This window comes from Temnothorax nylanderi, unplaced genomic scaffold (genome assembly GCF_030848795.1).
Source record: "Temnothorax nylanderi isolate EJ_2023f unplaced genomic scaffold, tnyl_v1.0 TNYL_tig0100_pilon, whole genome shotgun sequence".
NCBI lineage: Eukaryota > Metazoa > Arthropoda > Insecta > Hymenoptera > Formicidae > Temnothorax > Temnothorax nylanderi.
In genome coordinates this window covers 524,739-542,428 of record NW_027249162.1, presented here as the reverse complement: position 1 = coordinate 542,428, position 17,690 = coordinate 524,739, and the positions used below count along the sequence as shown (strand labels likewise).

Genomic DNA, 17,690 nt, shown 5'->3' with positions numbered 1-17,690 from the left:
TCTTTCGCGAAATAATTTTCGAACATAATTACTCCGACACATACCTTGCAATTCGAATCAGAGTTTTCCTTTTATCTTACGGTCCAAAAAATATTAATTTAATCAAAAAAAAAGATCCATTATTGATCGACGTAAGGAATTTTACGTAACAGGATTTCCAAGGAGTCACTCGATATTGTTTCGGGTCGACGAAAGCAGCGATAATTCGAGCCGATCCCTAGCAAGAATCAGAGATTCAGGGCGGTCGCTATCGCAACCTTTGTTAGTTTACCGGAGTATAGCAGGCGAGAACGAGCGGAATTTTAAGCAGAACGCGAATATCCATTCTAGTCACTCGGGTATCGCTGTTACTCCGCGCCGCTTAAATATTAGCTAGTCTATTGTGATCGTGCGGTAACATACGAGTGTATTAAAATGAGTTTCTCTCTCTGTTTGAACATCGTTAACAGTAGCGGCAATCATTCCGAGCTCGCAATAATCACATTTTAAGTAATGCGCATTTATAATGCAATCTGACTTAAGTTTAAATCAATAAAGCTTATGACTAGAGATTTGTCAGGTAAATTCATCACAGACAGAGTACGTTCGAAAGCATAACTCGCTTTCAAGCTATTAGCATTGACGTTCGGATGCAGTATTTTTGTTTTATTTTCTTTGTTTAAAACGTAAAAATGCGGCATATTGCAGTTAGCGTGATAAAAATATAAAAAAAATTGCGCTGAGTATAATAGAAACCAATATCGATTATAAAGTTTCAACAATAAATAAATGTGGTATTATGATTTCATCCTCTCTCGTTAAAAACGAGAAGAAATCGAAGATAATATTTAAATTCAGACGCTATCAATATAATAAGGAAAAAAAATATTCAATAAACTAAAGAATAATATTTTATTTCTTATATCAAATATCAAATTTTCACAATCAAACAATCAGTATATCAAAGAATATCAAATTTTTCAATTTTTATCGTTTAATTACATCTTTAAAAACTTTACCGTCTTGTGTTCCGTAAACTTCTTAACACGTTCCATATCGCGTGGGTTACCGGCGACCCACGCTGGACTTTCCGTTCAGACAGGCCGTTTGATATTTTGGCTTTTTTTTATTATTAATAAGTATTTTCATATTATAAATGTTAATATTAAATAAATATTTAATAAAGTATTCGCTTTGTTTTGCATTGCATTTTGCGCATTAGGCATTTTTTCTTATAATTAATAATTTTTTTAGTTATTAATTTTTGTAATTATTATGAAACACAATTAATTTATTTAACAACTATAATGAACATACTACGTGGGTCACTGGTGATCCGCATGTCGTAGAAAACAAATCACGTAAAGTTAGTCCGGCACGGAACATGTCTATATAATCTCTACGAAACCAGCGCAGGATTAAATTTTGGACGAAATTCTATCCGAAACACCTTCCTTCGTCGCCGTCCCCTTTCTCCGGACAGGATTTTCTCTCTCGACATAACGATATAAGGCGCGCATAAGGTGAAGGTATCGATTGCGCAACATCGATATTATGCAACCGAATCGGCTTCCTGCTGTTATCTAACCGCACGGAGTACAGGAACTCGTCGGCGAAGACTGGGACGCGATGATGACGTAGTTGTCCAAAGTTTTCTTCTTCCGCGATCGGCGGTGACCGCTCGTCGATGACTTTACGTCACCGTTTCTAAAGTACCATAAATGGATTCTTCCCGGGGGGCATAACACGTAACACACGACGAAAAACCCTAATTATCACGTGCTAAATAGCTTAAATACATATAAAGCCGATTGTGGGAGAAAGTATGCTCGTGCACAAAATTATTAGATGTATATTTACGATAAGTTGATAGCTGATTAATCCTTTTCCGCTTAAAATATATTTTTCATAAGATATAAGGGTTCCAAATTTAAAAATATTTTTTCGTAAATTGTTTGTGAAATATAAAGTCAATCTTTTGGTAAAATAACCATAAAGTGAATTTCTGATTTTTAATGGTTTCTATTTTGACAATTAATATTTAAATCGGGGATTTAATGTGTTTCTATAAAATTGAAACGTAATATTGTAAAATAGCAGTCAAAGTAAATTTAAAAAGATTACTAAAAACTGATCTTCTGTTATCTACTTTCGTTGTTAAAGCTTAACTCACATAAAATTGTTGACTTCTGTATTAAATTCTGTAACTATTAACTGTTTGGTAATTAAGTAATTGCCACTTTTTTTACCTTGGCCTCAAGTTTTTGTGGTCAAATTGCGATCAAACCTGTTTACTTGCATTCTATACGGAATGTCTAATTTAGATTGCAAATATGGCAAAACGTTGAACAAAAATATATTAATCACTCTACATTTTACTTGCTTTAGTAAGATTACACGCTTCTGACAGAAACTTTTTCAGATACAGTTTATTTTGGAATAAACCCATTGCATTGAATATTTCTAAATATAACAACGTATTTAGTTACTTAATTGTATTGACCACTAACATATAAAAATATATATATTCTGTATTACTTTCAAAAATATTCTATTATATCAAATATCTTAATATTTCTTTCTATATTAAAACTAATTTTCATAAAATATGAATTGTAATTAGTTCGATATTTGTTTGACACTTTTTAATTAATATACACATCGAGCTATATTGAGAGTATACAAGAGTATATATTCTGCATTATTATATTTATATTTTTATTTAACGTGATCATACAATGTAATAATAGCATGTAATAATGTAATAATAGCATGTAATAATTTCACTTTAACTCTAAATACGTCTATCTGATTCTCACCTCGTATATTGACGCTGTACGCAATCTTCGTATCAAAAGCGTTAAAACTCAGAATCGGAAGATCGCATTTAGCGCTAAATGCAGGTAAGAATACATGCTTAATGGTGTTCGCGCCGTGCAATTAGCCGCTAAACGTGACGGCCTGATCTTTCGTTCAATTTGTCTAATACAATATAAGCGTGACACGCGACTTAAGTACGAAATGAGAGTCAGGCAGGCACACTTAGCGGCAAATGTGCGCTGAGAATACGAGGCATTATCTTACGAGCGTGTGCACCACGTGGTGGATTAATAAATCGTGCACCGTGCGCGACGGTATCTAGGCAATATCGACTCCCGGCCAATCGAAAGGTTCCGCTACCGTACGGAATGACACGCGGTACTAAAGTTCAAATCACACGGAACGACCTTTCGAACTTTCTTCTCGAAACAGTTGTTCGCCGTAAATTGACTTTGCTATATGGAATTCGAAAATAGTGATGCAGGACATCTGGCCCAAACATGGCTCGGTTTCCAGTACACGGCTCACTTATGCTGCCCATTTGTCGCAACCTTTCTTCCACCGTCAACGCAGATGAGACCATTTATGCGTGGCCTTTTCTATTATTTCAGAGATAAAAATCGTATACTTTTTTAATATTTTTATTGAAGTGAGGTAAAAAACATGCCAAAATTTAGATATGAGTTTAGGTCTGTCAAGTCATAATGTTGTGATAATAGATATCACATATGATAAAATTTGGCGCGTCTAACAATAAGTCTATCCCTGGGATTATCATCAATTAACCAAAGGATTGATTGATGAGGTTTAAAACAAAATAGATCCCTATATAGATACGAGTCTTCGGAAAATTGAGATAGTCGATGAAAAGCTGGAAGTGTTTCGTTCCGTCTGACTTGTTAGACTTAAGAACCATGAACGAAATCATTGTGTGGGCATTGTGATCTTTGAACTATACGATACACATTACACCACCGTGCCGTGGTGTCTCAAGGCTACCTACAGGAGGGCGATAAGTATGCGATTTATGTGTACCCTCGGCGACGCTCGTTGCATTGTGTGTGTGTTCGCGCGTGTCACAACTTGCTGCGGATTGCATCAGCGACGCTTTCGAGCGCTGCGGTACGGTAGCCCATTGTTGTTGCGTACCTATCGCGTATTATCGTATGGCACGCACGATCCGTTTCTACTTACGATCACCCCGTTACTTTCATCGCGCCTCGCCCATACCTCTTCGGTCAATCCGCCGCTCGATCAGCCGCAACGATGGGAAAGGTACACACGCTTGCTATACTGTCATTTCCGATGCAACAACGAATACAGGAAAGTTTTAGTGCCTGGGATTATTATATGTATTAAGAAGCTTAACGCATATCGGATGTTTGTACACAAACTCCAGTTTCCTCAGTTTCTAACTCTCTCAGCTCTAAGCTTTTAATTCGTAACTCGCAACTTTCGAACATCAAACTACTTGATGAACATTCGCCAAAAACGTAATCATAGATATAACGTGCGACAAAGTGAGCGATTCTCTCGAATAAATTCTATCTTCATTGATTTTTCTTTATTTAAGTTAATTTAAATTAAGTTAATTGAAGAGACCCGAATATTCGGTTAAAATTTCAATCTCCTGCAAATCGTTACTGATCACGGAAAGAACGGTTTTGCTGAAGTATCTAAAAATTTAACTAGATACAGATCTGGAAATAATTTTGTTGCGCCATCAAAATAATTATACTAGGTTGCTGAAGTATGATAATAGTGCTGTAAAAAATTTTGACATTTTATCAAACAGTTTGAGTGTTCTACATAATTATTTTGATGGTGCAACAAAATTATTTTCAGATCTGTCTCTAGCTAAATTTTTAGATACTTCAGCAAAACCGTTCTTTCCATGTATATAAAATGCACTGCATATAAAACAGCCGTAATTTGCATTAAATATTTGCACCAGGCTGAGGTATTATCGAAATGAGAGATATACACCGGCGTATGATGGCCCGATTAGTTTCTTTTAGTCGCTGTACGCGATCAAGAGTTTTGTGTACGACAGTTCTCGTCGGATACCTAAGGATCTTTCACGGCTTGGCCCGTGGAACGGACTCCTCGCAGGTGAAGGCGCGACGAGGCATGGCGCGTCCCGGAAGTAGGTGCGTCCAACGTAGTTCCTCCTTTCGAGGCCAGAAGGTTCCTAATGGTCTCGCGATCATTGTCGTTACACGTTCGATATTAGCAACTATGTTTCGTTGTCTCGTCGTGTTTGCACGTCAGTAGACAAGTGTATAAACGAAAAAAAGAGAGGAAGGCTATTTGTTACTTAAAACAAATGTATGACCGAATGTCACGTACAATATATAAGTCGAGGAAAGATGCCATAGTAAAAAAATATAGAAATGTGAACAAATCAATAGTCACAACCGCTACGGAATTTTTGCAAAATAATACGTAAATTTTCACATAGCAGTGCTGAAAATAGCCACCCTAAAAGTTATCGTTAAAATGTTGTAATTTGATTATATGTTTATCTCCGCAAAACTGACATCTTACTTCTATAAAGATGCCACCTATAACGGAGAAAGATGCAAGTATTGTGAGAAATATGCAGCGTTCAATAAATAAAATGTAATACATACATAAAAATATTGATTTATTTTTAATAATAAATTATTTAACTATTAACAGTTGGTAAAATCTCACAGAACACAATTTCACAGAAAAATTAATAATTTTGTTTTAAATATACATTTATCGAATATTGTATATAGCGATTCCAATATTCACGATATTTTAAAAAACTAAAATCTATAATATACAGTACCGGTCAAAAGCATTGCATCCCTATATGGAAAGGAAAGTCGTTACTTTAATGAAGAAAGACGTACATAAATGTTATTTTAATACTGTTATTTTATGCTTTGATAGGAATACTTTGAGAAAAAAAACAAACTCGACACTTGGTTTGAATAGATCTTCCCAGATTTTTCAGATTTAACACAATAAAACTGGAGAAGCTTGCTTGTCACTCGTTGTATGAACAATCTCACGTTAACGACTAGAAAACATTATTTTCTATCGAATATTAAACGAAATATTAACAAAGTGGCATCATTTCCCGACTTACCTTAAATATGATAAAATCTAATATTTTCTTCATTCCCCAGAAAGTTTGCATAGAATAGATTTGAAAATTTAAAAGGATTTTAATAGAAATAATTATTAATTCTATGCAAAAAGAAAACAGTTTTTTAAAATTATATTTGAATTATCTTTTCACAACTTAAATTTGTCTCTAGATTTAGTGGCAAAGCAATTAGCTAGGTATCACGATAAACGAATGTAGAACCAAGTTACGCTAAAGAAGAAAAGAAAAGAGAGAGTGTGTGTCTGAGGTTGAGTGAGGTGCGCGCAGAGGGAGAGGAGAAGTCGGTCGTAATCTGTGGGAGAGGACGAGGAGGCAGCCAGGCATGTCCGAAGGAAAGGAAGCTCCGCGGACCTCAGTTCCGCTCGTTCTCGTCTTCCTATCCGATTCTCTCTTTCTCTCTCTCTCTCTCTCTCTCTCTCTCTCTCTCTCTCTCTCTCTCTCTCTCTCTCTCTCTCTCTCTCTCTCTCTCTCTCTCTCTCTCTGTCTCCACCTCCAACGTAAGTGCTCGTACGAGCGACTGATTTCGAGTCGAGTGTACTACGACCGGCCGCGGCCGCCTCGTCGCCCGTTCGCCAGGGCGTGGGTGTGTGCGTACATGCGTATGCACGTGCGTGTTATGCACGCCCGCAGAAGCGACACACTCCGCTACCTCTCCTAGGCCACTTACCTTCTCCCTCCTAATCCTGTGGGACGCGAGGACGATTCGTTCGAGAGATCGAACATGTCCAATGTTACGCACGGGGACCCGGGCCGGCCTGTCCGACAATTCGAGCCAAGCCTTTGAAGAGAATTTTCGAAAATCTCAGGGGTCTTGACTGAAAGGCATCGATATAATGACGATCGTTAATTGCTGAGTCAATCCCTTGACACTTGCGAATTGGCTACTTTACGATTCAATCCTCAATGAAATGTCCCGCGTATATAACATGAGAATAAAAACGTTTCTTTGTATAATAGGGACGTATGTAAAAATTGAAGAAGATTATTGCAAATACAGAAGTTAGATATTTATATGTGTAAATAAAAACGCGAAAAAATTGTTCTTTTGTTTCTCCATAGTCACGAAAAAGTAATTAATAATGTGTTAATAAAAATATTACAAATATTTCAAAACTTTTTTTGAAAGAGTATGTACATAAGTTAAATTTGGATTGAAAAATAGTACGAAAACGGTATAATGTATCATGCATCTCAATTGCGATAAATAAGAAATGTGACATATACTGTCTTCGAGATATAGACGGCTCGTTTATGCTTTGGCAAACCGTCGTTTGGCGCTCAACCGCGATCTTGCCCATGTCCGGAGCGGGAAAATGTTAATTTGCATAAATGATGATCGAGGTATCTCCCCGTATCCCGGAAAACGGGTGAACGCTACGTGACACTAATGCCGTCTTTCGCATAATAATCGAGGAAGCGATAGTTTCCTGGAACGCGGGTCTTCTCTTTAATCGGTAATTCGACTCCCCGGTAATACGACACACTTGTCGGAGATATTCAGCGCGTGCATTTATGTCGTAAAATTCATGTAATCGAATATTTTCGCCAACAAACTATTTACGTTTAATCTCTATTTAAGAGCCATCAGTAATTTGAACTGACCGAAGAATGCAAAGACACTCGATACTCGATCCCGTCATATGAAAGAGATCCTCTTGAAATTTACTTCAATTATTAATAATTTTAGTATTAAAACCTATCAAATACTAAAGAAACGTTAAGAAACGTAATTAAGAAATCTACATATTTCTTTCGAGCTCTCCCAATTAAATGAGGGCAAGCAATCCGATTGCTTCGAATGTTTCCAAAATTAACAACAAAAATAAGCTTCTTTACTTTTACATCTTTTCAAATTTACGTTTCTTTTCTCAAATTTTCCGATCCCCAATAATGCAATTAGATTATCGCTCCTTCATCTTTCATGTCTGATCTCATGTGTAGTGATCTCTTCCTCGATAGATGGTCCCCATCTCTTCGCCCTTTTTGCGTGGGCAGCCCGTTTACGTGCATTTTCGCGTTCGTACGAGTCGCGCAAAGAAGAGAGCACAAAAGAGGGAGGGGGAGGGAGGAGGAACAGAGAGAGAGAAAGAGAGAGAGAGAGAGATATCTCGGACGCCTGCATCACCAAAGAATGCCGTGTAATGATGCTGCACATCCGGGACGACGGTTGGAACACCCTTCCCCGCGCTCTCCCTCTGACCACCTCCTCGCTGCCGTCGTCATCGGCGTTCTCCACTCTCCGTCCTTTCTACTTTGTGCATCCTCTCGGCTTCCGAGACGCTTCTGTGGCGTGGCGCAGGCCGTGTGGTCGAGAGAGGCGCACGGTGGCGTAATCGTTCTCGAGAAGAGGCTGTGTGCTCTTCCTTCGGTCGCGGTGCAACGCCGAGAGGTGAAGAGAGAGGAAGAGACCGGATTCCAGTAAAGGTCTCGTCATCGCTCTTCGACACACAATTGGCGGGATGCACGCGCCCGTCCTGATTACCCCGGATCGAAAGCGCCGAGTAAGCGGAGAAGCCGAGTCGAAAAGTGCAACGCACATAAGCCTAAGAGTGTTTTAGACTTCTTTGCACTAGTTTGAATTAAACCTGATTTAGTTCAACTGTTTTTTTTTTAATTGTTATCTTATTTACGATATAAATAGAGAATGATGAAATTCATTTCATAATCAGTTTAAAGTAAAAAAAACGATGCAATCTTTGAATCTTTAAGAAAGATTCAAGGTCTTTCGACAAATTATTTATTTTGTAATAAAAGAGACATCTAGTGGCATTCTTTCGCGCGCCCGATCATCGCCGATAAAATAAACAAGGAAAATCTGAACCGAAACTCGTCAGTTCGGATGCAAAACTTAAGAATGAATGTCTCCGACGTTTGAATCTGCATCGAACAAAATCGTATGTATGTCTGGAAAATAATTTCGTCCAAAATATTGATCGTAAATTCCGTCATCCAATAGCGTTGCATTATTGGTTTTATGGTAATTTATATTCTATGAAAAACATATCTACTTTTTCATTCACTGAGTTGAAGTTATTATGAAAGATTTCCGCATATTTATATACAGCTTATCTTCGCAATCGATTTTTACTATACTACTGCCTAAGAAGTTACTTTCTAAATTTTCAGCTTCATAAAATTCTACGTAATCTTTAAATTGACGCAAAATTTTCGTGAAAGGAAACGCTTCTCGTACGCGGTCACGGGAAATATAATTTGATAACTATAAGAAGCTGATACTCTAAGTGCGCGGTCTAGACTAGTTACGTCACTATTAACTCTTGTCTTCTATTCTCGTAATAATTACGTTCGAGGCAGACGTTCGGAGGGATATCCGTGGTATATCATTTAAGATACAACGACGTTCGAACGCGGGATGGAAAATGACGTGGAGGAAAGCATCGCGAGGAAGAAGCATCAACGACCTCGCCGTTGTTGGGGGTTGCCTCCAACTTGCTATAGAACGTAACAAAAGATGACGGGAGAGAGGAAAAACTTCAACGAGGGTCGCGAGGGCCTGCCTGCCTCTTTTTCCCGTCGGACCTATCTTCCACTTGTTGCCTAACTTCGTCTGGTTCTCGTCTTACGTGACGGGCTTTTGAAAATCGAATCGTCACGGTCGCCCACGGATGGGGGAAATGTTTTCGTTCGTCCCGTGCTATGCCCATGGGGAATGTATAAGCATCTCCCATATCGTAAGTGTTAGGAAGAAAAATCACACAGGGTGTCTCTGATAAAAGCGAGACTTTACTACAAGAATCGTAAATTCAGTCTATGATCGATAATAATAATGACAATTTCAATAAGTCGATAAGTTTTCTCAAAAATAGCGAAGAAATGGCATAAAGATTTGAAAAGCTTTATCATCTGACAACCCGAACTCTACCTACCCACTACATTGCACTGCGTTACATCAATGTTTCAATGCCTTAAGCTACAGAAGCATATAACAACAAATTAAGCTTCGTGTAAGCACGTAAACGGATGACACAATTCTATTCTGCGTTTAATTGCAACGTACAACTTTGTATCAATGTGAATGTAATTTGTTACACAATTATTATAATAAAATTAGCAATTAATATAAATTAAACATAAATATGTTGAAAAAGATTGACAACAAATATCTGCAGTTAAAAAGACATTTGTATTAATAATGTAAGTATATATAGCCTATACTAACAACATACGTTGCACAAAAGATTCAAATCTGTATTATCAAAGTACCGATATCTTTCGCACGACATCCACCTAACATCTTCAAAAAAACGAAAACGAATCCGAATAACAAATGCGAAAAGGTTACTATTTAACTTTCTTATCTATAGGTTACACGAATTTATACGCTGAATATTTTATTTATGATACGGCGACGTTTCAATGCCATAATTAAACTTTTCTATAATAAACGGTGCATCGAATAAAACGATGTACGCGCGTAAAGATTCGTTAAAGTCTACATACAAGTTGCTTCGCAACGTTACGCGAATACATGCGAAATTTCTACGGAATTGTGCAGCTGACGCTGAAAGCCGATTGCGAGAAATGAACGGGAAACTTAAGCAGATTCGATGAATTACTCACCACTGCGATAAAGCCCCGCTGCATGGCGCCAGGAAGGAAGAAACGCGAACTTCGGTCGATGACGAAGATCCGCCGCCGCAGACTGGTCCGATTATACAAAATGTTCCAGACCTGTTAAAAATGGGTATAATATATTATCGCGTTATACGACAATTATAGCGAGATTTAAAAAATATAAGAAATAAGTATGAGATTCCTGCTTGCTACTCTCTTAAACTGAATTATCGCTGTCTGGTGCGAATCAACAATATTGTATCGCCGAAGCAAACCGGTACTGTTGCGCGAATAAAATAGTTTGACAGATATTGTTGATTATTAATTCGATAGATGTATATCGCTTTGAATCAACAACAAAACTTCCTCCTTGGAGAAACGAGGAATTCCGGTTCGGAATCGACGACAATCGATAAGCACGACGAATTATACTACTTCGGCCGCGGGTAGAAGACTGGCTACGGCCGGTCGACGCGCCTAGGAATTTAATTTGCACGACGATACCGCCGCTTAATTTCGCCGTCCAAAATTCCGAGACGTCCAGAAACGCGTAAATAGATCGACGATCATCTCTCTCTCTCTCTCTCTCTCTCCACGGGGGGATTCTAAATACTGCTTAGTAGACGACGATGCCGACGATGACGAGGATGTTTCGCGATTATTTTTGCTATTTGCTCCTCCACTAATTCTCAGAAAATATTCCAGTTGCGCGAGCATTATCGGAACTGAAAATTAATACTGCCGAAATAGGTTGCTAAATTGGCCCGTGAACCGTGATCGCATCCGCGGTAAATGTGTTTATATATAAACAGCTCGAGTTATTTCCGACTAATTCATAAGTATTTCAAAGCTCCCTTATTAAATTCAAAAAGATTTCTCAAAAATCATAGTGAGTCGTTTGATAGATAGTGATAATAGTTATTATTATAGGCAGCATAATACACGACTATAATATAAAATCATGCTCAAAGTAAAATTTTCAGGATAAATAGGGCATTAATAAGAATTATACATATATAGATATATGTAGGAAATAAATAGCAAGAAAGCCGAGAGCAAGGGAATTCAAACAGATAAAAGACAAAAGAATACAATAATCGACTGTTCAAGCGTAAGCACCGATGCCAGTGGTACGAATCAATCTAATCGATGGGAAACATCGCTCACAGGAGAGCTCGTCGAAATAAGGTAAACATTTTAATGATTACGTGTACAGCGCTTGGCCAAACGCGCCGCACTTGTACGCGTGCACATTTTCTTTCTTTTTTTTTTTCAGTACGATCGCATCCCGATTACACAAATTAGTCATCTCGAGGCGCACTGCCGCCGAGAGCAATTCGCAGTTAGGCTAATCGACGCGCTCGTAATCTATGTTCTCGTTCGCTCAACAGCCATAATAAGCCCGCGATTACCACGCGCGTTTCCTCCGATTACTTACAACGTCGCTCATTTCGTTCTTCTTTTCCGTCCCTTTCTCCCACTTCCCCTGTCTATGTCTCTGTCTTTCACCCTCTGTTTTCGTCTCTTTCTTTCTCTCTTAAGCTATTTACTGTTTTACATCATCTGAGAAGTCAAATTTAATTCCCGAAGCGGAATAAGTATTTTTATATGCATCTCTGTCGATTCCTAACTTCCTGTATCTATTTCTCCACGTCTCTGTCTCGTTCCTTTTTCATCGGCGGCCCGTCCGGCGCGGGCGCCACGACGACGTTACCAGCTTCGCCGTGCCGGTGCAATAAATTGCATATCGCCCTCATTAGGCTCGCTTTCCACCGTTTCTCATTCGCGGTGCTCGCTTTTGCCGCGCGATTATTACTGGGATTAAAGCAGATTCCCGCGCGCGATATGTCCCGTAGAATAATGTTTCCTGACGTTTTCAGCGCGGAAACACTATTTCTTAACTTATCGGCGCGATGTTGCACAACGGTTCGATCGTTATCGCGAATTATTACGTATTGCGTTTAAACGGCACCGGGAGCCATTCGAAATATTAATTTCGCGCTTGCCTAATTGGAACGGGATTCGCGCGGAGTCGACTAAATGAATTTACCGCCTCGCGAATTCGCGATTAAATTCTTCTTGTCTAATCTGCTTGTTTTTGAAAATAACTTGCAACTTATTCGACTAATTTAGCGAAATAATTCCCGATAATCTTTCTGTATCTCATCCATCTGCTTCAACGAAAATTTAAACATTTTGTGTACAAGTTAATACGGAAGTAAAAATATAACAAATGCTATAAAATATAATTTTGCGTATTACTGTAAATAATGTCTAAAGATGGAAAAATTGATCGTTTTTATTTTATTATCATGAGCTGCAGTTTCGTATAATTAAATTTTTATTAGCGAATTTCCTATTGCACAATCAGTTCATTACTTCCGTTCACTCTTAAATGATAGAAATTTAATTCCAGATCGAATAATACAGTCCGTAAAATGAGCTCGCTCTTTCTCTTAACGATTTTCCATCTTTAGAACGCTGTTATGCTATTACGGTTTTTTTACATTAACAAGATTGCATGCAAAAAACACGCCAATTCATCAAATTAAAAAATACCGCTAATTTTAAAGCTATACAAAGTTTCTACACTGAGAAACCCATTTTGTTGAATCAACTAAATCTTTGGTTGGATATGAGCAAACAAATTCTTTAGTTAATGTAACAAAAAATTTGGTTTACATAACAAAAACAAAAAAAAAATTTGTTATGTTAAGCAAATTTTTTGTTATATTAACTAAAGAATTTGTTTGCTCATATCCAACTAAAGATTTAGTTGATTCAACAAATGGATTTCTCAGTGTATGTGTATCGAATATTATTTAATTATTAAATATATATAAATATGTATTATATTTCATATAATAATATCACGTACGTATATGCCTTAAATTTCAGATCAATAAAATCTAATTATTATTTAACCTACAACCTTTTCTGCGGTTATCAGTTATAAAATATAACATATAGTTTCAAAATAATAAAGTAGAACATGTCAATACAAAATAAATATATCCCGCCTCCTCGTAATTCTCGTACATTATCAAACGCCGCGAAAAATAAATGACTTAGTTAGGAGCGTCTCAATCTGCGCCTGTCTCGTTACGTAATTACACTCCGCGGTTTGCTTATTTCCCACCGGTTCGCGTAGTATACGCGGGCGTTCATCTCGCGCGTGCGTGTACGCTGAAAAACGCGTTGCGGGCGAATCACCGACGTTTTCATATACTTAAATCAGACAACGCACTGAATAATCACACGCCGAATAATCAAACGCGAGTGTGTTTGCTTACCGATGTTTGTTTAACGATCGGCGGGGGATTTAAATTGGAAATACCAGTCAAACTCGAAGTGTTACGGAAACAAATCTCCGGCGACCGCGTCGCTCGGAACGGATGCGAAATCGAAGGGGGTCCGGTAACAACGATCGCGTTTCAGTTCGATGGAGGTAATATCCCGCGAGGACCGCGGTACGCTGGCCAGTGGCCACCTTCCCTCGCCGCGCTTTTCTCTTCGACCGACAACGCGGTGTGCGGTGCGGCAAACACCAATATGTCCGGTCAACACGGAATTGGGTTACCTGGCCTGCCTGCCGTGGCTGTCCGGAGATTGCCATAACTCCGTTGTATTACCGTAATCGATTATATAAGTTCGGCCTGCGTGCATTTACGCGCCCGCGAGCGAACCGTCGTCGCGCCGCCGCCGCGCCACGGTGTTTGAAGCGCGTGTGAACGAGCCTTAAGGCGAAGGAGAGACACTTTCTCTCCCGATCCTGGTTTTACATTATCAGCACCGATACGCCAGTCGAACACACGTTGTGTTGAAATTACGTAAACTCTGCGCGCGCGTTCAACGGAGAGGTAAAATATGAAATATTATACAAATGAAAACTGTCTATGTGCAGAGAAATTTTTATTTTGTCGATTTTTTTCTTTTTTTTCGAACGCACTACCCTTCAGCAACGCGACTCAGTATTTCAAGAGGTATTTTACACGTACTCGTGAAATATTGAAATAGAGAAGTTGAAGCACAATACACTGATATAAATATATAGCGTTAGATTAAATTAAATTTTGCCCATCGAAGTTTCTATCGATACAAAAGAAATTGGATCTCATGCATTCAATAAAATTAATTAAAAACCGCGCAAAAAAAAAAGCGTCGATAATAATTTTGCTCAATTAATTTAAGAATTAAAATGCAAGTTTTTTTCCTCACGCCAGCAAAAGGCAGTCATACATTTAAATGAGGAAACGAACGCAAGATCCGCGAAAGCGCGTGCATCGCATCGCAAAATCAATGCCAGGCCTACTATAAATCGTGGATCCGCGATCTCTTCCGCGATCGACGGGAGAATATCCCGATTAACGCGAGACATGGTAAATCAGCGAACGCGTCCATAAATCCCAGTGATGTATATCCACCGGAAATTATATCGACCGCGTCCCGATGCCGACTTCAAACAGCGGCGAGCTCTCGCAGACTTACAAGCAGAAATCAGAAGAACACGAGCGAATCCGATTATTTCGCGTGAAATTCGTAACGCCTGACATTTTCCAATATCTGGAGAAAGAAGAGTAATCAACGTCGTTCGGCGAATCATAGCAATAAAAAAAAATGTTTGATATGTATATTGATAAAGTATTCTTGCTATCTCGGAAACATTTGACACGCATTGATTCCATCTTAGTTTCAAAAAATGAAGTACTTATGAATTATTCCTTAAAAAAAATAGAGTAGCGTTCGATATCAGATGCCACTAAAAACGTTCTTTTAGATTTTTTTAATATAACTGGCTTATATTTAATACAGATGATTAAAATCCAAAGATTAATTTTTAACTAGTACGATGCTGATATATATTATACTAGTCCTCACAATATATAGTTCTAATTTTAATCTTTGATATAAGAGACATAATTATAAAAATGTCACGGACGATTTAACGTAACGAAACATCTCGTGTGACACGCAAAGCGTTCGCAAAAATGGCGCGTCAATTTCATATATCGTTTTCAGAGTTCCGAGTCTCCCACGCGCGTCGCGCAGTTCTGATTAATTCCTCAAGCGTACAGAACGATAAATAATAATCCCCGCGTCAAACGACACCTAGGAGCATCGGCTAACGAACGGAAAGGACGGGCGGGAGGGAGGAGGACTCGCAGGACTGCAAACGCGCGGATACCGTGATCTATCGATCCATCGATCTTTACTTGCGGCTTGGCCTTTCGAGAGAGGAGCCGAGCGCCGGAGCCGACGCCGCCGCCGCGCCGGCTCGATCGCTTCGTCCTCTCTCGCTTCGACGATAACCGCCCGCGGGATAAATGCTAGCTGCGTGTTAAAGTTCATCCTGTCGTTATTAATCCTCGATCATCCGCAAGGATCACTCGCAAAGGGACTCTTTTTATATCGTCGCCTCGTGGAAACGGCGGCGCCGATCTACGTGCCGGAGGGACGGTGCGCGACGCCTTTTTATATCACGCTCGTGGAAAAAAAGCGCGGACATCCACGGCGGACAAGTGACGACGTTTAATAATAATCAACGCAACGGATATTATCTCCGATATTTTTTCACGCTCCTCTTGCATCTTGCCGCGAGGCCGCACCGCGACCTAAGTGATTCCCGTCACGCGCGAGATAGACCGCGGGGAGATGAGGGGGAAAGAGACTGTTATCCGCTCAACACGGAGAGAACCGGATATTTTTGCATCTTTTTTATAAAAAAAAAAAAGTTATTAAGCTTACTCTTCGTTTGATTTATCGTCATCTCTGACGATCGTTTACACCAGTGTGTCGACAATCTCGTATTCTCGTAAGCTTTACTTGCCTGTCTATTTCATTATCTGTCCTAGACTATCCATACAATAAATCACACACAATTTATGTATTTATATATTATTACAAATTAAATTTGATAAATTTGATAATTATGTAGCAATAAAAAAAAATCGATTAAGTAAAACTGGATTTGACTAAAGTTCACGCAATCTCTGATACATTTGGAATGCTAAAATCTTCGCTTCTATTACATAATTATCGTTACGACAACGACGACTTTCGTTAAATGATTATACTAGCGAGCATCGTCGCGCGCTCTTTCTTTCGGTTGGAAAACAGGATTGGCCAGATTAGGGTTAAATACGCGAAGCGTCGCGTCCTCGTTCTGTTCCGTCCCGTCCCGTTCCGTTCCCTCTCGCCCGATTTACTCCGAGTAAATCCCTCTCTTCCCCGTCTTTCCTTCTTCTTCTCGGTCCGTTCTTTCTGCGGTCTCCCGCGATTTCTAATTGGGCAACGCAATTTCCTTCCTTCGCCTCGCGCGAGAAATTCCCGGATTGCGCCAGCGTCGCCGCCACCAGATTACTAAACCGCTGACAACGTTCGATGCTCCGGCGGTCGAGCCAACAAACAAGAGCAATGCGCGCGTGCACAACAATCGCGTACCGCTGCGAGAGCCGGCGATATTTTAATTCCAACACTCTCTACTCGCTTGTTCTGTATAATTGCACGTATTTTCAGTAAGAAAAGACACTGCGAAATATCTAGATATTTGTAGCTTGATATCTGTAGCTTGATTTAATGCCTCTAGCGTCGTGGAAGTAACAAACGAATTGAACAGAGTCTTACTCTTACAAGTGGAATATACATGTTCAGAAAGGGCATAAGTGTTCTTCGCTGTTTCCAAACGTCGCGAAGTTGGAGATATTTCGTGTTCCTACTTATATTCTCACACAAGAGTATTTTAGGGAAATTCAGACGAGAAGTTAAGTCTTGGGGATACGAGGATAGATAGATGTTTAAAGATTATAAGACAGACACAGAAGTGAGAAAAAATGTTAATGTGAGAGTGACTGGACCAACAGAATTGAATCCGGAGCTTTTCGTTTAATAGCACAGTTCAATAGATCAATAGAAAATCACTTTTCTTTCAACACCAGAACGAGACTAGTCATTTCTTATAATTGTTTTTTGTATGCTGAATACGAATCTGGTTTTAAAATTGCTCCATATGTCACAATTTCAAGAAATTTGAAATTGAAGTTGCAAAAAAGGGCTATTTTCACGAGTGTGTTGTTAAGACCTTTCAACCCTCAAAGAACTTTTTTGTGTCGGCTATGTAACCATAACAAAATATTCATGGTTATATATGAGAAGTCTATTGCGGAAAAGCTGTGAA

The 17,690-nt window shown here is 39.0% G+C and overlaps 1 long non-coding RNA gene across 1 annotated transcript in view; it reads right to left on the bottom strand.

Annotated features, from left to right (window-relative positions):
- The window catches only part of LOC139775549 (uncharacterized), a 117,596-nt gene that overhangs the window by 88,692 nt on the left and 11,214 nt on the right, over positions 1-17,690 (bottom strand). Inside the window, exon 2 of the long non-coding RNA XR_011718848.1 lies at positions 10,523-10,633. This is a non-coding gene — a long non-coding RNA (uncharacterized lncRNA). The remainder of the gene's footprint in view (positions 1-10,522; positions 10,634-17,690) is intronic.